At 39.0% G+C, this 25,407-nt stretch overlaps 1 protein-coding gene across 2 annotated transcripts in view; it reads left to right on the plus strand.

Annotated features, from left to right (window-relative positions):
* Positions 1-25,407, plus strand: part of BRINP3 (BMP/retinoic acid inducible neural specific 3) — a 196,530-nt gene that overhangs the window by 81,881 nt on the left and 89,242 nt on the right. The window lies entirely within an intron of this gene.

The following is a 25,407-nucleotide window of genomic DNA, read 5'->3' on the forward strand; positions in this document are numbered from 1 at the left end:
GACTCAGGAGCTTTACCCCAAAATCCAAGCTGCACAGTCACAACGCTCCCAGCCTTTTCTCTTGGGAGAGCTGTTCCATCCTTTCACAACCATTTCATACCCTTGCTAGCAGGTTTTGTTTACCTCTGTGCATGAAGAACCTCCTTTGCTTAAAGGAAATCTGAATCAAAACACATTACTAAGCACAAAATAAGCCTTCGTTGGGATTCCTCTTACCTAACTGGTCCTTAGGAGGGCAAGGCGGGAGCAAACAGGTTCTGCTGATGCAGGACAATAAAGTCTGTGAATTATCTTATAAATTCCAATTTTGATGAATTTTTCACTCCTTCCATACATGAAACAGTAAGCAGGAGCTGTGAGGAAATGTGTATAACTTCTGAGAATACCAATTGTATGCTGCTTTCTAAAGCAAGTCATTGAAACACCGTGAGGATTAGTATGCAATGTGCAGAAGATGTTGAAGAGGAAGATATCTGCTTATGAATTTTCAGAATTATATTAATAAATATTCTAGGAAGTTGTGTGTATAAATATAAATCTGTGTTTTTATTTAATAGGATTATTTCTCTTTCTCTCATAACCTTACCTGGAAAGGCAAACTGACAAAATAAAAAAGGCAAAGACCAATTAGATGGGAAAAAAATGCATTGCAAAAAAAAAATGCAATGCATCCAAACAGTGATTTCCTGTAATTTCTAAGCCTTCATTAACAAGCCCCTCAGCTCACCTCCTCTCCCTGCTACTCCCACAAGTTCAGTTTAAGCTTCTTCAGAGTAGCAGAAGTTATTCAAGCTCTGATTGATCAGCAACAAACATAAAAACAGGTCAGAACCTTGAGTACCTCTGAACCATACACTTCACATAAGCACAACAGTGCTACCAAAAATAAAAGTTTTTGGAATCATAGCAAACATCTAAAAGATTTCTGTTCCTCTGAAGAGTTACAGAGACTTGAGCTCTTATTCCAGGCATTTCAAACATTTGAAGGAGACTCTGAAAGCAGCCATTCTTCTATAAAATAAAAACCTGCACAGGAATGATGCTGGGGTGATTTTCCTCTTTGTTATGGCTGTGCCACAGCCCTGGCTGAACATGAGTGGTGCATACATGTGCACACACAGCACCTGTGTCACAGAGCCCCCAGCCTGCTGTGCAAGAGCCTTCATCTCTCAACACAAATACCTGAAAGTGCTTTTCTGAACACTTTTGCTACTTTGAGTCTTTTTCAACTTACTGCAAAACTTGGTAGCATTGGTATTTGAGTGTAGTGAGGCTAGAAACCTCCCTTCTCTTGGATATAGGGGGGATTAGGGTCAGATGGATTCAGTTGGTCTGGCTTGATCAGGGTTTCCACACTGAAGCTGAGCTATTTGGGTTCAACGGCACAAAAGCACTGGTTCTGTTTTTCCCCACAGACATTGTGGAAACCTCAGAGTCACAGATACCCTTCAACAGCTCACCAAACATGCTCTCCAAACATGCAGGGCATATTCGTGTTCTCTAATCTTAGAACACACTTTTCCTGTTTCATTTTTAGTTTTCAAATCAACATTAGCAAGGGTGGAATTATCAGATGCTCTTTTCAGCCATAGTGGTGTTGAGAAGAAAGAAAGGAGAAAAAACCCTTTTTGAAAAGAGTTATTTGACTCTGTCCTCCATCACTATCTATGACTATAATATGTGTGTGTACACTCCACATGCATAATTCTAGGAGTGAAAAATTGAACTCTGTTGATAGTGGCACTTTCACCATCCTAAAGGTGACCTAAAGGAAAATTAAGCCTCTGCTAGGAGGCATTTTCAGATAGGTACAGGACACCTGGGTCCACATCTGTGTCTGCCAGTGGTTCTCTGAATAGTTATGGTCACTTCCCTTATTAGTATCTCACCTTTAATAAAAAGTGAAGTGCTGGTGTCACAAATCCTAAATTGATTTGCCAAATAAAAATAGAAGCAGTTAAGGATGTGGGAGGAAGGTCAGGATTGATGCTCACATTAGTGCTGAGGGTTTGTCTCATTCAATACTCACTGATTTCTTAGGAACTGGTATCTGGTATATCATTCCCAAAAAACATAGGTTAAACTTGTCAGCAGCTCAACACTGCAGAAGGAGAGTGATGTAATTATAAGAACATAATTTTTATGAAAGAGTATATCCCACCTGATGTATCCCGCATAATTTCAAAAGCACCAGCTTTTCTGCTTCAGTATGTCAGCATTTCCATTGAAACCCTCATTTTAATGGGAATGCTGCTCATCTGCAAAAAGTGTATTCTAAGCAGAAAAAGGGAACCTCCAGGATCAAATACGAGCACACTACCACTTAAAGGAGTGTTAATGATTTTAAAGAGAGTCACTTGCCTCTTTTTGAAAACACAACGATCCACAACTTTGAGTTTAATATTTGAAGATTTGTTAAATCTTGGCTGGAATTCCAGATGGTCCGTAAACCTCTTTTTAGAGAAATATCTGCTACCAGGGGAAGGAATGGGCTTGGGGAAAAAGACTTATTTGACCTGTTTGATGTTGTTAACACAAATCAGGAAATAGTGACAGTCTGAAAATGAACAATTTCGGGGGGGGGGGGGGAAGGGGGCAAAAAAAATCCCCAAAATACAGCCTAGTAAAAAGAATGAAGATAATTGTCTCTGATCCTAAGATGCCACTGGGAATTTCCAAACAGGTCCCAGGAGATAGAGGAACACTGATCTTCAAAGGAAGCGCGCACAGGGCTGTTACAAATTATGTGAGGTCTGATAAGGAACTTACACGGTCTGATAAGGCAATTATCTGGAAAAATACCATCCTTAAATCCAAAGCAATCCAGAAAGGCACTCATAGGCAGAATTGGCAGTGTGCTTTGGCCCATCTCCATGTGCTCCTAAGCAGGATGGGAGGAGGAGAGGGGGCTTGGTACTGATTCTGGCATGCAGGACTGTATAGACAGCATAGATTAATTCATTGCACCATCACCTCATGATTTCCAGTGTGTGGCTGCCCTAGAAAATGTGACTATTACAGCTGTACATGATGGCCTTAGCTCTGAACTCTCACATATTTGAGTGCTGGAGAGTCATGATGGCATGGAAGGCCAGAGGAGTTCAGAGCTGAGGCAGCATCTCCACTGCACCTTGGTGTCCCTGGGTCTGTGTGATCCTGACCTCTGAGGGCTCCATCTCTGGCCAGGAAGCCAAGAATCACCTCCTGCACAGAATGTAAATGCTTCAGACCCATCCCAGCTTGTCTCTCAGCACGAGCTTGCTCATACCTTAGGTATGCACTTCCAAAATATATTTTCCCTTTGCTACAGCCACCCAAGAACAAGGGCTATGATTGCAAATTTAGTGGTTTCTTTAGCAGGAACTTTTCTCTAAAATGTACACGTTAAGCATCTTTCCTGTGATTTGTAGCAGCTGTTGTGTCTCCATGCCAACTGATGGGGAAACGGAGGAAGGACACTCTCAAAGTCATCTCTGAGCTCTGCAATATCTTATGAAGAAAAGCTCATGATTATAATGAGAAAAGTAATTTCTCACCATGAAAGCTGACTGAGAGCAAATGGAGAAAAGTAGGACTTTAAAGTAAAGAAAACCTGAGTAGAATTATCACCCTACATGAAAAAGGTGGAATTGCTTTGGAGATGAGACCTTCCTCTTGCCTCCTGAGATCAGCTCCTGGGAAGGGCTGAGAATTGGCTATTGTGAGTAATCTTTGTGCCAGTGCTTGTGGGGTGATAAAAGGCACGAGGATTTAAAGCAAATTTTCTTGCTTGATAAATCCAAGCCTTTTTCCTGAGGAGAACAGATAATTTTTGTCAGAAGTGTGTGTGTAATTGCCTCAGCGCTGAGCCAGGTGGGAACCGAGGCAATAACACTCGAGCAAGAAACTCTTCAATGCCTCCATGAATGCACAAGTTATTTCAGAAATGCAATAAATAAAACTCAAGTTCTCTGCCAAACCAGAAGTATGGTGACAAGATAGACAAAGAGAGCAAAACAAACCTGGGGGAGGACGGGCTCACATTGAAGCAATGACACAGTTGCTGCACATGCAGCAATCTCAGCACATTCTCAGCTGTGTCGCCGTTGTTAGCCCAGACAATGCATTTAAGTATTTGCCGCAATGCTATTTAGCAGATGATAATGAAATAGCAGGCAAATGTACATGGAAGAAGATGGAAATATCTTGTGCCTCCTCACAGGGAAGCTATCAAGCATAGAAACAGGGGAATGACACTCGGAGCACTTGGAGGAGGGCAAATGTTCTCCACTGATTTCTCCTGTAAATTGGGCACTGGGGAGAAAGGACAGAAGTTCCACTCAAGTGTGACAGAGGGTAACGTTTGCCACCATGTGTCACCACTGCACTCAGGGAATGCAGGGCGATGAACTGCAAGAGGCACCAGTTTTAGAAATTTATCTGCAGCCACTTTCTCCTGCAGAGCAAAACAACAATAAATAGGAAAAGGTTGAAGGCAAAGAATGATGTCTCTCTCATTTCAGCTTCAAACAAACCTAGTTGTGTATCTTCCTCTTCACTCCTCTCTGTAGCCTCTGCACAAGGTCTGGAAGACTGAGTAAGTTTAAATATTTTTATGAACAGATTTACTGACAAAGGACAGGATTTGAATTTTTAATTTTGATAACAGACATGAAGCAATTATATATCAGATACCCACTGATATGAAATTGCCACACCAATGGATTTTTGCTACATTAAAGTCAACCTGAATTTTTTTATTCACTCTCTAAGTTGAATTTACAGAACAATGAAATGGATGTACACACAGAACATGTAGGCAATGTAATTGTGATTTGAGGTGGCCACAATCGAGTGAACATCACCATGGCCTGCAAGTTACCTCAGCTTTGCAATTTGGGGTTAATGTGACTATGCATTTAGACTAATGGCAGTTTGAAGGGTTTTCTTTTTCTCCTTCTCAATTTCAAAATATGTCCAGTATAATTTTACCCATTTTACATTAAATGGGATGTGCCTTTCCTTTGCCGTTCAGAAGTTGTTGGACATCTTTAACTCAGAAATTATGAGTCAACAACTTTGTAAGTCCTTCCCGGAAAACAAAACCCTTGTGATGCTCTGTGTATATATAAAAATTGGTTGTTCTATACAAAATGGAAATAGGCAAAGGCAACTTTTTCTGGCTGGTAGGTTTTCTCATTGTCAGGGTGTTCCAGGGGACGTTTTGACCAAACCCTTCTCACTTTTATCTACTTATGGTACTGCTTAAGAAGAGGTGTGAGTAGCACTGAGAAATCCTTCCAACCACCCACAGTTCAGATTACAATACAGAAACATCCAGATTAACTGGCAATGACCTTTCTGAGTCAACATTCCTGCACTTTGAAATCCGAGCATTTCTAGTTCTGCCTTTTTGCCTTTGATTCTGACCTGGTACAGCTGGAACTAAATATAGATGTGAAAGGTAAAACCCATGATCACTGCACTTCAAATGTGCCTTTCAACTTGCTTGCTAGGGGCCTTACAAATTGTGTCATACACCAGTAGTCAGTGGGCAATAATCACCTCTCCTGGGATTAATTTCTGATAAGGACACTTTCATTTGGGAATGTCTTTTATTTAACGCCATAACCCTTCTTTTTGAGAGACCATTTCCTATCATTCACATATCTTGCAGATGCATATTTTATCACTTTATGGTAGTGGCACAGAGTTTGTAAAATATTATATTATTAATATTATTATATATAGAGAAAAATATTGTACTTTCACCTATCAGTACTTATTTTACTTATTAATAGCATAAATTTCAGCTGCACCTAGCTGTGGTGTCTAATTTTATATAATAAACCTCGCTAATAAAAGGTACTGGGGCACTACTAAAATATAAATAACAAAGAAGAACAAATTGTATCTGAAACCAACAAGGCTGATGTATCCAGAGGGTAATTAAAAAGTCATTAATTAAAGTCATCTGAGGTTTTGGTTGATAAAGTAAAAATTTAACATTTGTGTACTGAAAATTGATTAACAAACGGATACACAATTTTCATCACAGAGAATCAAGCTGTTGGTTAAAATAGAATTTCTTATGTACTTCAGATTATAAAAAAGATCATCTACTATACTCTAACAGGAAAATCTGGAGGCACATCCGGTAATGAATGGGGTATGGCTTTGGCTCTTGTCCAGTTATCCATAAATTCTCGTGGATCAACAGCAACAGACAAGTGAGCCAAACCCAATGAAGCTAATTTTAGCTGGCTGAAACCAGCACCATCTGGACTTCTGGCCTTGCTAACTTTCTATTGATCCAATCCTTCCAGAATGATTGGATCAATAGCATAAGGAAGCTTTCCAGGTTCATGGTGTGCAATGGGAAGATTCTGGTATCCCCTTTGAGGGTTTCAGATGCTGTAACTTTATTTTTTGGGGTTTTTTTGATTGAACTTTATTTTTTGTGTATAGAGGGTAAACATTAGTATCCATCTCTTTGCACAATTCCAGAAAATAAGTATGTGAATTCAAATTGTTTTCTCTCTGAAGCCACAGAAACAGTTTGAAGTGGACAGATGAGCATGTTTCCCATGTGGTTCAGCTCATCTATACATCTGCTTGCTTATCCCACTTATGTTAATCCAATCAGAGGAGATTCATGCAGTGATCCCAATTAACTGGCACTCTGAGTGTGGTGTCAAGTAGATACAATGAATTATCCCCAGTACAAAATACAAGGGAAGTATTCTCTGCATTCAAACACTGAATAAACTACACAAATAATCTGCTTCTGGACATGTTGTGAACAAAAAGAATTCAAATTGATCAGACATTGATTGTGAATAATTTACTCAAACACATAGTTTTAAATCAATTTCAAGAGCAGAGGGCTAAAATAACCAGTTTAAATTTTTGTGACTTGTGGATTTATTTTCTGTCTCTTAATTTACTTCAGTGGGCTTTGTATTGAGCTCTCGCAGAGCAGACTTACATTAGATGTCACAAAGCTTAGGGTCCACTTTACCATTTTTAATAATGGTAATTATAGTGCTAGCATTTGATATGAAAAATAATTTGCATCTACTAACTTATTTTCTCTGTTAAAATCTCTAAATATAGTAAACATTATGCTCTAACCCCTTGAGACTTTTAGCTTTTCTGACAGGCCTTGGTTTTAATTTACTTACAGGGCAGTAGGATTGTCAGCAGAGCTCACTAATGGCATTATTTTTCCTGAGTGAAGGTATTTTAGTGTATCATTAAATTACATCTCTTACACATGCTACATAACCCCCAAATATACATATAGACCCTTATTTAGACCTACTACAAATTAATAAATAGGTCCTTTTAGATTTTTTTTTTAAGTGACTGTGTCTATTCAGGATGAGAACATTTCAGCTGCTTGTTTTTCATCAGTATCAGCGAGACTGGAATCCTAAGGCTCAAAATCTTCTTGCACAACATCACAACATCAATGTCCTGAGTATGTTTATTAGACACTTGATAAACCCAGAAAGTTGCTTTTCTTTGATGTTGGTATAAACACCAACTTCTGCCTTATTATTGAGGACACCTCCCAGGGCGAGGCCTCCAGTGGCTCATGGCAAATTTGCATAACTCCAGCAGGTGCAGAACAAATGTTCTTCACTCCTCATTCCCTTGCCACTTCTGAACTAATCATTGTTTACCTCATTAGTCGTGCCTCCAAACTTTTATTTAGAAGAATACTGCTTTATTGGAGCTGTTGAGAGGATTTTGAAGGCTCATCCCTGTAAAGATGCCTTGGGGAGAAATTAGATATTCAAATGTCTGGGTATAGATTAAAACGAAGGTGAGCATTTACAATTTTTTAAGCCTATTTTTGATTGTCTTTAATCAATTAAGTCAGAAGCCAGGTGGGAGATGGAAAGGTGAAAGAGAATTACTGACACTTTGCATATTTACTCCTTACTGAAGCAGATGCTGAATTTAGAAGACCAGATTCTACCTTAAATTAAAACTACTCTATCTTTAATTTTAATAGTTCTCTTTGGCACATTTTCAATGCTTAGAATTTCCACAGGGGTGACTTTCTATAGAATGCTTCTACTCTTTCATTTATCTTGATTAAGGTAAGGTATGGGCAAACGAATCCCTCTCAGGTAATAGCAAGTTTATTGTTTTGTGATCCTTTGCATAGGACTGCTGTGCTTCCAATTCTTCCATTACTTCTGTTTGTGTTATATAGAAAGAGAAACTAAAAGCCAACTCATCCATCCAATGATAATAAACCAGAGCCCCAACACAGCTGGACCTATGATTGGTCATGAAGTAGAAACAACTCACATGGGCCAATCCAAGATGCTCCTGTTGCATTCCACAGCAGCAGATAATTATTTTTCTTCTCTTCTGAGGCCCCTCAGTTTCTCAGGAGAAAAAATCCTGGCAAAAGGATTTTTCAGAAAATATGTCTGTGACAGAAAACCCATTTAAAATCCCATCCCATTGTGCTTTCAGTAATATTTTACAGATACAGGTATTATGACTCCCATAAATGTCTCAATACTTATCTTTTTCCTGCTGGGAAAACTGAGGCTGGAAGGGGCTGTTCTCCTTGTTTAAACAAGTGCAATTGTCAGTGGCCATATGAGACTCTTAAAACACATGTTCTTCTTAAAATCCCTAAAGCTGCTTCCCAAACAGCAGAAGGTCAGGTACATACTTATCACTCACCTAGTTTGTATCCTGGAACACCTGCTAGAAAAAAGAAAATATTTATTCTGATGCAGCGTAAATGTGTAAGAACCTAATGTACCTACAGAGCGTAGGTTTAGCTCCCCATAAAAATGAGACCAGAGCTCAAACAGAAATGCCCGCTCTTGTCCACTACACATTTGGACAAATCATCTGCATTCCAGTTGTTGGCTGAACAAATGCAGTAGAAAAAAATATTTTGATTTTAAGGTGAATAGAATCTTAAAACAGCGTTTCAGCTCCCCAAGATATTATCATCAAAGGCAGGGTGTTCCTGGAATCTTCAGCACATCTCTGGAGGTTTCACATTTCCTCTTGTACAGGTCGCTTGTAATTGTTGCAAATGTTTGATGGGAGATCAATCCCCTCTGCTTCCAGCATGGTGGGAATCCTGCTACTGGGGATCACAGCATTCCCAAAATGAGAGCAGAACTCTGGGAAGGCTCTGCCCCTCACCTGGGGGCTGCTGCTGCTTATCCATTCCCACCGGTGCTCTCTCCTGGCAGCACATTCCAGCTGTGCCAGTGTCCCCTGGAAGAGCTGCTGGTCCCCCTGTCCAGCTGCCAGGGCAGTGACCATCCCTGAGCTCAGGCACAGCTGAAAATGCTACAAAATGCAGTTCAAAACAGACCCATGGAAAGCCTGGAAATGCTGCCTCCTGATAAACAGCTCTCCAGTTTGAAAGAAACATTTTTCCTTCTCTTTTCCTTCCCTCTGAGGACATCAGCTTCTAAAGAGTCACCTGTTCTCAGCTCGTTCACCCGAAATAATCCTCTACAAGGATTAATCCTTATGGGTTTTATAATAAGGCTTTATTTTCAGGAGTTGCATGGTTGCTATGAGCTGCCAGGGAGCACTTTAGTCTGCAGCAGTGATGTAAATAAAATTAACACTTTGCATGGTCAAGCAGTCACTGAACAATGCAGTAGAAGATGCAACAACATAATGCAAGTAGGAGGTGAAGGAGAAATCACTCCATGTTTTCATTACAAAATAAGGTTTTGTACTGTGAGGTTTCTCTCAAATCCCCCAAAAATACCTGTTGGCTGTCATGGGCAGGACTGACTTCTCCTCTTCCTGCAACCTCAAACACAAAGAATCCCATGGTTTCAGGGATGAGTAGCAATTTGTTTACAAGCACTGCTATTTGTATGGGTATATGTAATTTCTTCCCCTCCTCTTCCTGGGTGTGAAATGAAATGATAAATCAGAATCTTAATAATAACTGAAATGGTTCAAATAAACCTGGAACTTAATACTAATAAGAAGTTATACATATCTGTGCTTTTCCTTATTTTTAATCCCATGAGGATAACATTTCACATTATAAAATTTTCAATTGCCCAACTTCTCTGTAATTAAAATGACATCTCCTTGGTGTCTCTGAGTCAAAATGCGTCAGCTTTAGAAAAATACCAGCCTAAATAAAATTAGAATTGATTAAAAGATAATCTTGAAATAATTTTAAAATCACTGAAACAAAACATTTTATCTAAGCACGGTAAACCCACTGAAATGTTGAAACAGGCAGCTTCTACTGCATATTTGACATTTTCAGTGAAAATAACATTCTTGACTACAGCTCCACTCTGGCATTTCAGAATAATTCCCCTTGCATCCTGTGCCATCCACGACATGACTGATCCTTTATGAAACATAGCAATTATAATCAGCACTTAATAATTTCTTTTATTTCATGTTCTTGTATCAACTTGTAGCAAACCCACATTGCATAAAATATAATTAAACCCAATTCTTTTGCTGACAGTCCCTTATTTTTCTATGTTCCTCTACTTTTCAGGAGCTATTGAGTTGAGAGAGCACAATAATTTTGAATATTATTAATTTGTGGATTGGGACTCGCCAACAGATCAAGACTTTCCTATGCATGTACAGGCACTGGGACACAGCTCTTGTTCTGCCTTCTTTGCCCCAAATAAAGTTTGTTTTTCCTAAGTGAGCAATTGTTCACCTCCTGTTTCTGAATAACATTCCATATGCTATTGGAAGTCTTGTGTTCTCCAACAAGATCCAACTGTGCAACCTTTCCTACTAAGGAATTTCTTATACCTTTTTTATCTGTTTGTTATTTTGAAAATGATTTAAGCAGTTATTTTATTTTTTATTTTACTTTATAATTTGTTTTATATTTTATTTTTTCCTTTATTATATTTTAATTTTATTTCTTTGGGGGCTATGATTGGCATCTTAGCAGCCCTCTGGAAAGTGATATAACTAATTTTTTTATTGTCACATATAAAACCTTCTTGTTTTATATTAGAATTTTTAGAGATTGCAGATTTGGATTTCCAAAAATAATTAGGTGGACTTTTTGGAAATGTGCAATTCGTGTATGCAGAATGCTGCAAAAAAATTCCACTAGAAAACCGAAATTTGCATGGTTAATATTTATATTTTTATGTTATTTTCATATAAGAAAAGGTGTACTAAACTATTAACCAGAAAATAGATTTAAAATTACAGTGCAAGTGGATAATATTTGATTTATAACAACTTTTAACTTTTCTTTCGTTCAATAAATTAATTTTAATGTGACATGGATATAAGATGTGGAGGATATTTTTCTCCTGTAATTTCCTTCAATTTTAAGAATTTCATTAGTTATCACAAGATGCAGCAATACCACATAGAACATAGAACAGCTTACAACAAAATCAACCATTTTAATAACAAAAAAGGCTCGGATTGCTGCAACTCTTTTTATTTCGTTTCAAGGAAAAAACAGAGAGGAAATGAAATCACCTGCTGTCCCAATTAGCATTTAAATAGTCCCTATTTGGCAGCGAATTTCGTGTGCTTATTTAAGTTAAAGAGGTGAAGAAAGCGTTTGTTCTTATCTGTGCAGCTGTTGCTGGGTCAAGTTTTCTCTTGAAAGGGTGCAGGGATTCATGGCTCCGTCAGAATTGTTGGATCCAAGACCACTTCCTAATTCTTCATATCAAGGGCATTTTTGGTGTTAGCCAGATTCAGAGCAGAATATCTCTGTGTTTTCCTTTTGCTTTAATTTCCTTAGGAAAGAATTAAAAAAAAAAAAAAAGAAAAAAAGACTCAGGATTGCTCCCACAGAGGCAACAGTGTGTGTATATACATACATACATATATATGTATATGTATACACACATACATATGTATACACGTATATATTCATATATATTTATACAATATACATACATACCGACATAAATATATGTATGTATAAATATATATAAAACAGGGCTCTGTGTAACATGCCTCACTTCCAAGAGTAGATCTCACTTGTGGGAGAGGAAGAATTATAGAATTATCACCACTCTGAGGTTGATGCCTAAAGAGGCTGACCTGGAACAGAGGCTAGACAGAGTTAAAGAATAAAGTAGGGATTTATTAAAAGGCATTCCCAGGATGCACCTTGGGCAGCACAAGAGCCTGGCTGTGGCTACACCCAAGATGGATGGCTGGTCACAAGTTTATAAGTTTGGGGTTTTTTTTTTAATAAATTTTTTAAATTTTATAAGTTTATATTTTCTTAAACGCTTTTATAAGTTTTGCTCCATTTCCATATTGGGGTTAATTGTCCAATTACATCTCCAGTTTATGCAGTCCCATCCTCCCAGTTTGCTCTCCTCAGTTTGCTGGGTTTTATATTTTTTGGGCCTGAAACTGCAATAATGTCCTTGGTTCTAGAGCTGGAAAAGGATTGTTTTGTCAAACTAAACTGTGAGGAGAACTTGCTCACACTTTATATGAAGTTCAGAGTTATATAACAATTCAGTACAGAATCTGGAAAATATGAAAGGTAAAACTTAAGGCATCAAGGTGACTCCATGGCAAGGGGAGTCCAAGCTCAACATCAGAGGTTCATGTCCAAAAAGGAGACAGTGGAGTCCTTTTTGGCTTTATTGGAATGAAGGGAGAGGCCAGGGGCATTCCCCCAGGGTCTCTCCAATTTTTGGAGGATGCAGCCTCCTTTTTATCTCAATTTCCTGGCCACAATTCCCTTCTCTCTTTCCCCATTGGCAGAGGTACTTGAAAGGTTCAGACTTCCCAGAACACCTGATACCAAAGATTCCTCTCTAATGTATAACCCTTCCTTTTAATTTTTAATTCTTATGGAATTTAGGGGTTTTTCTTCTCTATTGTTTCTTTCATCTTTCAATGTCTAATCTTGTTTTTCAGCAAACCTAAAGTTTATTTTTAAAACAAATATCTTCTTCCATCCGTCAATCAGTGGAACCCTTCCATTGTTTCTTTTATCTCCCAGTGCTGGTTTTATCTACTAGCACACCCACAGCTTGTTTGTAAAGACAAATCCACTATTCCTCTCATACAGGACAACTCAAGGCACTAGCAGCACAAAGTGAGCATTTCTTTCTGTAAAAGGAAATTTCCAACCATCCTGTCTCTTTTTCCCAATGCTTACATGCAGTGAGACAGGAAGAGTAGACCCCGGTGTTATGCAGTTTCTGCCTTGTTTTCTGTGAGACTGTTTATGAATATGCTGATTAGCTCACTCCTGCAATATTTTGATATATTTCCCCCAGAAAGTGAAGTTGGGGGTCCCTTCACTCTGGTCACTGCCAAGTATCAGGTAGCAAAAATTCCTGTTTTGTTACACCTTAAACTGAATTCAAGCTGGCAGTTCAAAGGGCAAGATCTCATAACTGTTCAAATCAGCTGATTTGTCTTGTGCTCTACCATTGCCCATAAGTATAAATGACCTCGTGTATTCTCACACCTTTCATTTAATGGAACATATTCTTATTACTCATAAAATACTGGGCTATATTTAACACTTAATCTCCATTCAGGGAAAGCAAGAGGTACGCTGGTGTTTTTTCCTGGCAGCATTGCAGAGCTGCTGAGTGCTCCAACCAAACAAAAATCATCTTGGCCGAGACATTAAGAGCAAATGTTAAATTTATTCTGGCCAAAACTGAATCCCTGGTAATTGCTCAGCATTGTTCCTTACCCAAAAATGTTGGAGAATAAACACCATCACGTCTGTTGGGCATATGGATTGGAAAGTCAGTTAATCTTGGGTTTATTTCTAGATCTGTATGTTTCATTCTGTTTCTTCCTAAGGAAGCTTCCTAGGAAAAACCTGCAATGTTCATGTAGGCCTTCATAATCCTGAGCCTGAGGCAGAACAGCAGCCAGGACAATGTGGTCCAGAGCACAGTTGCTATACTGTGACAAATAATCTGAAATTATTGACTAATCAACCTCAAACTGAAATATACCTAGAAAATAAGCAATAATCTTTATGCTAATTTTAGTTAAATTATTCTGCCTCTTCTTAATTTCAACCAGCCTGCATATCTTATGCTGCTCTCAAATATGTTAACACTCATGTTCCATGAAAAAAAATGAAGAGAAAGGCAGAGTAACCCTGCCCATAGTTGATGTTTGGGAGGATATGTCATGTACTGCTCCTCTTGGCTGTAATAGATGTCCCTGGTCTGCAGTTCTTGTCCCAGCCTCTGCTGGGTGCCCAAAGTCTCAATCCCTCCCACTTTGTGTCAGGACTTGTGGTTTTATAACTAAAATCTACAGTGTAAATGATAATTACATGGCATTATTAATACTATTTTATCTCCCTCTGCTGTTTATATCCCATTTGAAATTTTCCAAAATCACCTTTATTTTTCTCTCTAAGACCTCTTCTACAAAGGTGCTCGGAGTGATAATGAAATGAATTCAGAGGCACAGAAATTTTATAGTAATGCATTTTCAATACAAATATTTCACAATACTAAATATGTATGGCTTCATTCTATTTACAGCTTTTTTTAAAAGCTTATATTTGCACTCTGTAGAGGGGTTAAGTAATTTTCTCAGAATTTTTAATGTAGGGTGAGCTTCAGAACAGGTCTAGTTGCATACAGAATGTTAACTCTCTAATGGATGTACTACAGGATGCATTACCAGCTGATGCACCCAGTTTTGTATGATTCCCAGAGAGCTGAAGGGTTTTTTTCCCTGTTTGTTTCCCCACCTCGTGCAATTTCCACATCCCTACCACTCAGGAAGGACTGAAAGATGGACCAGAGGGCTTGCACAGGTTGGGGTTCTGTGACCCGCATGGATTCCACAAAGTGGAAGCAAGGTCCTGCACCTGGGCCAGGGCAATCCCAAATTACCAGCAGAGAGGGACTCAGAGCAGCCCTGGAGAAGGAATTGGAGGTGCTGGCTGGGGAAAAAACTCCCCATGAGCTGGTCCTGAGTGCTCCCAGCCCAGAAACCAGCAGAGTCCAGGCCTCATCCAGAGCACTGTGACCACCAGGTCAAGGAAAGGGATTCTCCTCCTCTGCTCTGCTCTTGTGAAACCCCACCTGGGGCTTTATGTCCAGTCTTGAAGTCCTCTGTGTAAGAAGGATGTGGAAATGTTGGAGCAAGTCCAGAGGAGCCATGAAGGGCTCTGGAGCACCTCCCCCATGGAGCCAGGCTGGGAGAGCTGGAAATGCTCAGCCTGGAGCAGAGAAGGTTGTGTGGAGACCCCACAGAACCTTCCAGGATCTGCAGGGGCTGCAAGGAACTGGAGAGGGACAACTCATCAGGAACTGGAGGGACAGGGCAAGGGAGAACGGCTTCTAACTGACAGAGAGCCAGTTTAGATTAGATATTAGGAAGAAATCCTTTCCTGTGAGGGTGGTAAAGCACTGGAATGGGCTGTCCAGAGAAACTGTGGCTGCCCCTGGATCCCTGGAAGTGTCCAAGGCCAGGCTGGACAGGGCTTGGAGCAACCTGGGACAGTGGAAGGTGTCCCTGCCCATGGCAGGGGGTGGCACTGGATGGGCTTTGAGGTCCCTTCCAACCCAAACCATTCCATGAATCTGTGGTTCTATAAAGTAAGATAAATACAGGCTTTTTTCTTTCACAGAATACATTTAACACTTCACTGTTCCTGTTGCAGAAATTATTAACTGAACTCCCATTAAATGCTTTCATTAAGTTAAGAGCACTAGGAAGCTCTGTGTTTATAATCTGGAATTATATTGACAATTTTCTTGCCGTGATTCTCTGTTTAGCTCACCAGTGCAATTCCATTGCTTCTTTAGAGATAGTTGCATTTTAGTCCACTGGAAAAAAGAAGAACACCAGAATCATTTTAAATAAACTAACATTCCAGATTTAGTTTGGAATTAATACAAATAGTTTTTCCTCACAGAGACTCATCCTTTGCTGTGGTAGAAACATTTTCATATGCTGAATAAGAAACTTTGAATTAATTTTTTGCGTGCATGTAGATATCTGAGCATTTCCTGCTACCAGTGAAACATCACTTGCATAGGAAGAGAACATTTAGATGCAAAGAAGATCATCTGCACATTCCCCCAAGAGCTAAGCCAAAACAAACAAATAAAACACCAAAGTATTTTCAGGAAATATTTGGGTTTACCTCCTACTCCTTTCAATAATTTGAATTGCTACAGACAACAATAGTGCAGATGTTATATTTCACAATATCAAGGCAACATTTATGCATGTGTTTGTGAGATTTACACTTGTGTGAAGCCAGAATCATCCCAGAGGGTTGGTAGAAACAACTGCCTTTATAAATTCAAGTGCAGGTTAAGTAACTGTCATCCATCAGTGCTGAAAATAGCACTGCTGGCATCAAACTGGAGACAAAAAGCCTCCACTTTGGAAGGATAAACTTATAAATTGAATAGAAAATGAGCCAAATAATGCACACTGTAGAAGGTTAAGTTTATACAACATTCCTCCTGGAAAAGGAACAATTCTGAATTTTATATACAGCTTCATAAATAAGGCTTTGGATCAGTATTTCTTTGAGAAAATATTAGAGACTATATATTTTTGTTTGAAGCCAACAATTTAGGTACCTTTTCCCTCTTGAAGGCAGCCAGGAGTAACATCAGCTTTTGTTTTGGATAGAAGGCAATTTGGTCTCTGTGGCATCAGGCACAAACCAATCCTGAGCATCAGTAACACCCCAAAACAAGCAAGCAAACACCTTCCAAAGGCTTTAAGGACTCATATTCCCTGCCACACTATCCAGGTCATAAAGGTTTTTTTATTTGGCTCTGGGTATGGGGTAGATGGAGGTCACGGCTGCTCACAGCACTGCCAGAATTCTTATCCTGGCTGTGCCTCATTTTTCAAACAAGAGCTAAGGTGAGCAAGAGCACCCCCTTGGAACTTTAAATCATTTATCACGGTGTGGGCTTGTCTGTAGGCATCTCCATTGCCCAGTTCTGCAGATCAATTTGAAGTTCTGAAACAGAAGTTGTAAAAATGGTAATAAAAGGCATTTCAAAGACTTTAAGACTATGAGTTGTATCACATAATGATGAAGAATTTTAGCAGTTTGTGTTTCCCCTGTGATTCATCTGTGAGTATCAATCAACACTGAATCTATGAATCCTCTGCTTTGTTTTATTTTCTCCAGCAGATCTTTATGCTGATTCATTCTTCATAAACTGTATTTTCATGTGTTGATTTATGCGCTAAAACACTTCCACAGATTCAAATTTCTTCCTTATCTCTACAAGAAACATGGTTCAATTCTTTTTGTTTTCATTCAGGACAAAAGGAGACTGAAGAAGAACATGATTTTCATGCTGATTTTGAAGCAGTATAAGGTGTAGCCAAATCCCCAAAGTCCAGTCCCAATGAGAGTTCCAGAGACTTTTGACTTTCATTTTCTTAGGATCCATAATTTTTTTTTCCTGTACAATTAGCTACAAGGACAGGACCATAATATCAATTGGCTCTAAAGGTTAGGCAAAACCAGATTTTTACTTCTCTTTCTAATAGCTTTTCTCCTTATAGTGTCAAAAAACTCTTTTCCAGGCCAGCCTTCTCCATTTCAAAGGTTAACTGCTGTTTTAGCTATAGGCAAGATACCTTCTTCTCCGGAAGTGAAACAGTCTTTTACCCATTTACAAAGTATAAATCCATGTCTTTTCCTCACACTGAATTTCAGGCAATATTGGCTTTCATAACAGTCACAAATAAAATGAAAAGAAAAAAAAAAAAAAAAAAAGGCAAGAATTTTCCAGTCAGAGGAATTTTTTGGATTTCATTTGTCTTCTGCCAGTCTAAACAGGTGCACCATTTTATCAAATCTGTTACCTGTTTAGATAATAAATGATTCCTATGAGCTGATGTGAACTGGGAAAGAAGGATGCTTTGAGCTTGCCAGTACAAGGTATTGGAAACTCTCTTGATATTGCCAAGGGGAGAAGGAACAATGTTCCAATCCCTCCAGGACATATGACAAACCATGAAATCAATACTTTTTGCAGGGAAAAATAAATATATAAACCAGTGAGAATGGACTATTGTAATTATTTGGATGGACAACTACTTTTGTCTCCATCTTATGACAACTACTTATGTCACCATCTTACCTTCAGGCTGTAAACCCAAGTTGTGATTATAAATTTAACAGGAGGGTCAGGGTCACCAGAGCAGCTGCACAGGGTCACATCCAGGCAGGTTTGGGGTGTCTGCAGAGAAGGAGAGTCCACAGCTCCTCTGGACAGCTTGAAAAGAAGATTTTCCTCATATTTGGATGGAACTTTCTGTGTTTCAGTTCATGCCTGTTACCCCTTTTCCTGTTCCTGTGCACCACTGAAGGGTCTGTCCCCATCCTCTTGGCATTTACCTCTGAGTAGGGGGTACTTCCATGCTTAAAAGAATCCATGTAAAATGTACTGGTATTGCTCAACAGATCTCCCATTTGGACTAAATACAGATTTCTAGTTATTGGGAGAGACTTTTACTTCTGGATCAGGCCCCTTGTGTATATCCACACATTGCATGCACTTACAAACACTACAAGGCAGAGCACATCTGAGAAAATGAACCCCAGAAATAGAAAAGAGGTGCAAAATCTGTTTCCTGCTTACTCAGCCTGTAGCAAACACCTCCCAAGCATCCCACTCATTTTCCATCTCAGATGTAGCAGAGGCAAGGGTTTTACTGGGAATTCTCCCTTTCCCCTCTGCTCCCTGACATGCAGAGCTCGTGAATCATTTACTTGTACTTTAACCCTTGTCTCACAAGCCTGTGCAAACTGGTGGCATCTTACAAGATCATTCACAAGTTCCTCACTCAGATGGTTCATACAAACACTTCAGAGTTCTGAAGTGTTTTCACTCCTCCGGTACATGCCATTTATCCTTTGTGTTATTTGCAACATGTTCTTGGAAAGTGCATTTCTGCTTTATTCTGTGCTGCTTGGTGATTGAGCTGCCTCTGAGGCAGGAGGTAAATTAGATTTAGTCATTAGGAGCTACAAAATACCTTTGTATGAATGTAGGTCCAGCTAAATATGTGGATGGTGAGTTCCTGAATGAATGTTCACAAAGGTGTTGGGAAGTTAATCATGGACTCTGCGTAAAAGGCAAACAACACCACAGGACAAGATACAGAAATAATTCCCCCTTGGATTTCATCAGGGGAGGAAATTTTTCAGTACATATGTTATAGACCCTAAATATCAGTGAGACATGCACAAAAGGAAAGCCACATCCCTCCCTCTTGTGCCCCTTTTGATGCTCATGACAGGTGAGAAGTTTGAAATCATTGATGTCCCAGTAGCTGACTCAGTAATCTGACTATCAGGAGTCATAAAAAAGAAATATATCTGAGTACATTCTAGGTATAATGTATATACTTTATGTATTAAAATTCATTAATACACTTGCACGTATTTCATATGCATAATGCAACAAGATAGTGAAGCTGATACTGATGGATTCTAGTTCTGGAAGTAGAATTTCAAATGCTAGGAAGCTGATAAGGCAAAAAAGGCATAGAAAGGAAAAAAAATTACTAGGATAAAAAGATATTAGGATTAAAAGAAATCCTACTGATAGTGCTTATTCACTGCAAGATAAAAGCAATAATATTGAAAAAAAATTACATATGTTCTGTAAACTTTCTGTTTTGACCTTGGCAAAATGTCAGACAATTACAAGCATAAAGCTGATGAAGAAATACTGTCCATTTCATCGGGGGCAAATATGTTTAAAAGGAGCTTATTATTTCTTGAATGGGTTTTTTTCTGATAAAACATGTAGATAATTGAAAATGTTAAGGGACACAGATGAGATATGTTCTGTACTATCTGCTTCTTCTCCTCCAGAGAGGTTGTTCTGTTTACTTTGCTCATATTGCAGTGTTTTTCTCTATTGTCATGTCTTCATACACAGGTGGAGATTTTCAGGAGGCTGCTCAGCCACAATGTAACTAATTCCCTTCTTTTTCACCTTGGATAAAAAAATCAACCATAACAAGCACTTAGTAAAGATTTTGGCATATTGTCCATTGTTTAACTGATTGTAATAAGCATTGAAAGTTCTATGACCAGTGCCGGTAAGGAGAATTTTTTTTCACTTGCCAATCTGTGAATAACACAGATATTGGATATTACATGATTTTAGATCTGGGAGAATCCTCTCTTTAAAAGCTTTTTATTTTTCATAGCAAATATTTTATCTACTTCCTGTTTTGGAACTCCTAGCAGGTAGAAGCTTAATATAAAATGAAACTGCCTTCATCTCACCTTGGCCTTATTCAAACCATGGCCTCAGGCATTAGAAATCCCGAGGCTTTTAAAGAAGGTGGGAGGAGAAAAACACCAAACATTCTCTCAATGATCTGTTCTGCCAACAGCAGAATTTGCATCTGCATGGGAAAACATTGGATGCAAGCTGCCACTGTCATTCCAGCCCCTTCAAAGCTGTCACGTTCTCACCATCCTTGAGTGAAGGTGCCTCATGTAGAAGACATTAAGGGAAAGGAGCGCAGAAGAATTCTTTTGTATTAGAAATTGTATGAAGTTCATTTTCCAAGAGTGTTCTCCACATTATGCCACAGTATTATTCAGTAACATTTACACTTACCAGTAGTAATATTGATTTATAAAACACAACAAATTACTTCAAATGAGGCCTAGCATTGTTAATTTTGCTTGGGCTCTGTTTTGTGAGTAGTTGACCTTAGGTAGTTTGGAGGGATCCCATCACACTCACAGTAAATCTCTTTACAGGCTGATTTAGTCACTGCAATGGAGGAGATTATATTCTCATTTCAAATCTCCTCATACTACCATTTTAGAGTACAACGCCAATTAAAAAATCCCTTTATCTAGTTGTTTTATAGAGAGCTTTCCATAACTCCCCATGCCATAAGATTTAAACTGTATTGAAATGAATACAGTGATAGAAGCAAGTCTATAATTAATGTACACATTTGGAAAAAAAGCTGTGGCCTGAAACTCAAAAGAGACATTGACAGCCCTAGGATTCCTTTCAGATCCACTTGCAATTTAAGCTTCTTTGAAGAGAAAAACTTGTCCAAAACTTGTATGATGCTTTACTAACAGGTCTTTCCTGTCAGAACACTAATGGTTTCCTGAGATGAAACATCTCCCTCAATGTCATTAATAAAAGAAATAGTGTTGAAATGACAACTGCATTTTAAAGTATGCTTCTTCTTATCCCTTGTTGACTCTGGTCATTCTTCATGGGAGCTCCCTGGAGCAGCCAGGGATCAGATTTGGGGCAGCACATGCAAATCCATGGCTATGATATCTGGGAAGATGGAGAGAATGCTGCCCATGCCCTGGGGCACTACTTATGATAATAACATGATTCCATTATAGGCTTCATCCTAGGAGCCAGCCTGACTGATTTCCTCTCTCTTGTGCAAGCCTGGGAACTCTGAGCCATCCTCCCTCTCCGCAGCAGGCTTTGCCTGCAGCACTGGAGAGCTCCATGCAGTGAATCACCCTGCAAATAGACGGGCAGAACATCCACCTGCCATTCTCTCCTTGAGAGCACCATGGAGGCTGCTGGGCTGGGCTCTTACAGAGCAGAGGATGAGGAACAGTAGGAAAGGACAAGCTTCTCTTAGCCCCAGTGTTTATTCTCGGTGGAAAATCAGATTTCTTGAGCAGCAGCCAGCATTGATGCCGTGCTCTTCCATGGGCAGTGTTCTCCTGATGGATGGAACTCAGTGGCTCTGAAAAGCAGCATTTTCTCTGCTCAGAGTAGATTATTAACTCTGAAATCTTGAGGCTTTTAAAGGAGGTAGGAGGAAAAAACCACCATCTATTCCCTCAATGAGCTGTTCTGCCTACAGCAGAATTTGCAGCTGCATGGGAAAACATTGGATTCAGGCTGCCACTGTCATTCCAGCCCATTCAAAGTTGTCATGTTCTCACCATCCAAGAATGAAGGTGCCCTGTTATTCCATGGGAAGTGTTCTCCTGATGGATGGGACTCAGTGGCTCTGGAAAGCAGCATTTTCTCTGCTCAGAGTATGATTATGAACTCCATCAGACCTGCTGGTGTGCCTTTGGCAATGGGCAGGAGCTTGATTTTTGAAGGAGAAAAATGCACACTGGGCACAAAACAAAATGTTTGGGGCTGGAGAGTTTGTGTTAGACAGACTGCAAGACAAACAGGTAAAGAAAGGGGTGATAAGAGAGGGTTGCAAAGGGAAATTAAGATCAAAATCATAAATTATATTTGAACAGGTATATAGATAGACATTTATGTGTTATATATAAAGAAAGATAAGGGTATAATTTAACTCAGAGTGACATTGCTAAAAAGGGAAATCAGCTCTAATTTTAGGATCTACTAGTGGCCCAGAAAGCATTTGTGAAAACCTCCACACTCAAGGTGCTACAAATAATGCACCATAACACCTCACCCTGAACTTCATCCCAGTTCTTACCCTGCTCCTACACTTTACTCTCATAAACCCAGCTCCTTCTGAATTCTGAAATATTTCCTCAGCTCTGGAAGCTGCTCATCACTTCTCTCTTGCCCAAATCCAGGTATCCCTGCTCCTGCATACAGGCAGACACTTTTAGTGCCCTGCATCCCCATTTTATCTTCTTCTTGGCTTCTCCCAAGGAGTTTAGGTCTTCATCTCTCCATATTCCAAAATACTTCATTTAAGAAAAACCCCAGCAAAATAGAAAAGCTGTTTTCTAAAATCTCTAAAAGCTTCAGCTCTGTCTGGGGCACAATTATAAAACTGTTATCTTTTTAAAAGGGCTCCATCTTCCATATTCTACTCCCCCAGATTCCTCAGCAGTGAATTGCAAAGGGTGATTACTTGCTGCACTAATAAATGTTCCCATTGCTACATTCTGAACCAAAAAAAATATTAAATAATAAAGACAAAGCTTTTACAAAAGCATTTGCCTACTACCTCTCTAAACCTACAGCAAAAAAGAAATCCTTCTGTAGCAAAAAATTGTGCAAGGAACTCACATTTGTTTAAGCCAAGCAAGTTTCTCTCAGTGCCAGAATAACCCAGTCGCTGGATTCAGTAAATAAATGATTTGTAGTAGGTCAGGGCAACCTCAACTTGGAAATTCATCTGAATTTGTCATGGATGTGGCCATTGGTTCCAGTTTAACTCTTCCAAGAAAGGATTTGCTGCTTGTGGAGAAGGGCTGTGGGACATAATTTCTGAGCCCACTGTTGACAGAGAGACACCAAGGAGGGCAGTGGGCTCAGCTCAAGGTTAAGAGGGGATTCAGACAAGAGCTGTAATTACTTGCACAGAATGTACCTAATATTTAGAAAAAATTTCAGTTGCCCAGCATGCATTAAGAGCTCTAAAAATTGGACACTGGAATTGGCAATATTCAAACTGAAAATAGAATGCACCCTCTGTAGTTAAATGCCACAACAGATTGTAGAGGATTTCTGAGAAATCCTCAGAATTTAAGTCAAGATGTAGATGTTTTTCTGGGGGACAGTTTCTTCCCAGTCCCAAAGGTGTGACAGCAAGAGGCATTTGGTGGGGTTCACCAAAAAGGGGGCAGGTTGAGGGGATTAGGATGGTCTTCTCTGTCCTTAAATACTCACAATGAAAATCATATCAAGGGTGGCAGAAAACTGTCTTTTATAAGAATTGTATCTTTTCTGTTTATATTGTGTTTGAACCTCAGCTCATATAGAGAGCTTAGAACAAAAGGTTTCCTCAAGGCATAAAATAAATATTTTACAATATAAAACTTGTAATATTTTCTTGGTTCCAAAGCAAGTCTGTCTTGCTGGTCTGTTCAGGAACTACAGTTAACCAATATTTTCTTATGTATTCAAATGAAAAATATGACCAGAAAGCAGAGAATTTAAACAACAAAAAATAGAAGATTTTTTTTGTAATTGATTTATTTTTTGGCGGTTTGGTTTGTTTTTTTCAGTTGAAAATTACATTTACAGTGCAGGGTAATTCACTGTTTTTAGAGTCTGCATGAATGTGATCAATATACACAATGAGGACTTTTTCACTTTACAGGCAAAAAATATTTGTGTGTAATATTTTCATTTCTCTCTACTCATTTATAGTAGTTCCATAAAAGCTGCAAATAGAAGTTATAGGTTTTCTAGTTTCCTAACAGGAAAGGAAAGTTGTGAGAGAAAACTTCAAGACCTGACAACTAAGGTGGAAAATCCCCTATCAGAAAGCAATTCTCAAATACCAATTTTGCACACTGGTGATGTGTAGAGTCTTTAAGAACTATGGGGTCTTGTTTAACCTCGTGCCCTTGACTGGTAAATCACATTCAATTTCAGTTATGTTACAGAAATCTCTCCCTACCATCATTCTTCATTTGTTTTTGGTTAAAAAATGGCATCTGCCAGAATGTGTCTGAGAGGAAAGGCGGTTTGGATCTGGGAGAGGAAGAGAAGGATGCTGGAAAGCAGAAGGGCTACACAAAAATTTATTTATCTGAGTTCTGCTGCTAACTGTGGACTTAAAAGTATTAAAAAATCCCACTGTTGAGTATGTGGTTTTTTTTTTTTTTTTTTTTTTTTTTTTTTTTTTTTTTTTTGTTGCATCTTTGATTCCTGCTTTTGAGTTAATTTTGTACCTGAGTGTTTCTCTCTATTTACCTGGGACCTTCAGCAGGGCCTTGCAAGGTCACTAAGCTCTTTGCTTTTCCACAATCTTGTCTAAGAGGAATCCTAATTGATGTTGCTCTACAAAAGACTCAACAAAGTGGTGGCTGAGTCCTCAGGTGCCTTGCACTTAATTCCCAGAATCTGTACCCAAAACTGCTATTTCTGTATCTGGGAGAAGCCAAGTTACTGCCAAGGCTGCCTGTTCTGTCTAGATTTGAGGACAATGAGTCCTTCTCACTAATAGCTCTATCTGGTATCTTAATTGGCAAGTAAATTAATAAAAGATGTGTTTATTGCTGTGCAATGAGCTTGTTTGTTTCCCCTGCTGTCATTGATTTACTTTGGAGGGGGGAAGGAGGCAAGTCTTTGAATTCACTTGCATCCCTCTTACAATTGAAACATCATCACTTTTTAGGAGTCAGTCTTTCTGTCTGTGTATTTTCTCAAAATGGAGGCCAGAAGTACAGAAAACTGGAATTATCACAGTAAGGTCAAATGTGGTGTGACAGTGTTTCTTTAGGTTATAAAATTTATGTACCTAAGTGATTTAACATAAAAAGGCAAAGAAGATGGGCTCTTTCTTATTATGATTTTAACATTTACCTTGTTCTAATAAAAATACTTGTTGCTTCAGGTCCATAACTGGAGGGAAATCATTGGTTTAATTTCAGTTTCTACCATATTGGGTTGTTTTAGAGCTATATTCACATCAAAGGCCACACAGAACCAACAGGAGCAGCAGCAACCTAAGTGGCTTCGTTTTTATTTATTTCTTCCCCAACAATTA

This window comes from Zonotrichia leucophrys, chromosome 8 (assembly GCF_028769735.1).
Source record: "Zonotrichia leucophrys gambelii isolate GWCS_2022_RI chromosome 8, RI_Zleu_2.0, whole genome shotgun sequence".
In the NCBI taxonomy this organism is placed as follows: domain Eukaryota; kingdom Metazoa; phylum Chordata; class Aves; order Passeriformes; family Passerellidae; genus Zonotrichia; species Zonotrichia leucophrys.